The sequence below is a fragment of the Lynx canadensis genome, chromosome B1 (genome assembly GCF_007474595.2).
Source record: "Lynx canadensis isolate LIC74 chromosome B1, mLynCan4.pri.v2, whole genome shotgun sequence".
In the NCBI taxonomy this organism is placed as follows: domain Eukaryota; kingdom Metazoa; phylum Chordata; class Mammalia; order Carnivora; family Felidae; genus Lynx; species Lynx canadensis.
Genome location: NC_044306.2, coordinates 143,911,600 through 143,912,886, shown reverse-complemented (window position 1 = coordinate 143,912,886; position 1,287 = coordinate 143,911,600). Strand labels below are relative to the sequence as shown.

Genomic DNA, 1,287 nt, shown 5'->3' with positions numbered 1-1,287 from the left:
TTAACTCATAAGCCCCAATTTCTTCTTGATAATAGAAAACTAAATCTTTCTAATTCAAAGTAAAATTCAATTACTTGTGATTTAAAATCCAGTCCTTTTTTTTTTTTCCTCTTTTGAAAAGCACTGATTAGTATTCAACGGCCCTTCCTCCATGACTTCAAACCACCAGGACACAACCCTCTGTCCCCCCCCCCCAAAAAAAAAGAGCCACACCCTTAATCTTCTCTTCAGTTCTTTGCTAAAGAATTTTACCTGTACAATGACAGTCTGCTTTGAGAGGTTTTCCTTCCCCAGAACTTCAAAGTAGTCCTAGAGGAAAGAGAAAAGGGTTTATAACACACCACGGCAGCTGCCAATTCCCTCATGGGTATGAGAAAAGATGCCCGCCAAGCTACTCCATCTAGGAACTAGTGAGTGCATGTTTCTGATGTGGGCACCACTGGGGGTGCTGCCTACCCTCGCCGGTGATTCAAGACCAGCAGACTCTCTCTCTCTCTGAAAACTCCAGCACATCAGGATAAGAACTATGTCAGGATGGGACTCTCTACAGGATCTGGACATTTAAGGAGTGGGCCACTGCGAGGTTCTCCTTGTGAGGAGGTCTCTCCTGAACTGGCTTTGGCTGTTGGTGTCTATCCTCACTGCCATTCACTGCTGATGACCATAGTACACCCCTGTTCTTTGGCTTCCAGTTACACACGGTGATAAGGGCATTCCCAAGCCACTGGCTTTCCTTCAGCCACTTTTGCCCAGTCTCACGCGGGAAGGGTGTGAGGGAAGCCATGGGAAAGCATCGGCTGCTCAGAGTGTTGCTCTGACACTCCAGGAAATATGGGCTTGGTGGTGGCAGATTTATCTCAGATGGTCTCTCTGGCTTAACTTGTCCTACTCTACTATAGCCCCTTGTGTTGGTGTAGGCTCTCTGTGAGAATCTTTCCTTGCAGGATTATTAATGGGGAGTGAAGGCACAAGTCTCCTGCTCTGAGATCCTCAAACTCTTCTGAGGGTTTCTATCACCCCTAACCTCAGGTTTGGACTTTCTGTTAATCACACTGACCAGTGACTTACTCTCTTTCTTGCTTTTCTTCTAGCCCAACAAATATATATATTTTTAATTACCTCTCTATCTAGCTTGGGGGGAGGAGGAAGGTTTACATAATTTTTATTCTTTTGAATATATTTGTTAGGGCATAAATCATACTGCTTAGTAGCTTTGCTCTAGGTCTTAATGTTGACCGCACTCATGTGATTTGGTACTATCTTCTCAATGTTAGCAATACGATAGAA

General features: G+C 44.4%; 1 non-coding gene across 1 annotated transcript; it reads right to left on the bottom strand.

The window, feature by feature from the left end:
* Window positions 1-416: 416 nt before the first annotated feature.
* LOC115513227 lies at window positions 417-551 on the bottom strand. Its single transcript, XR_003968632.1, has one exon. It is a non-coding gene; the product is annotated as a small nucleolar RNA SNORA3/SNORA45 family (small nucleolar RNA).
* Window positions 552-1,287: the final 736 nt, after the last annotated feature.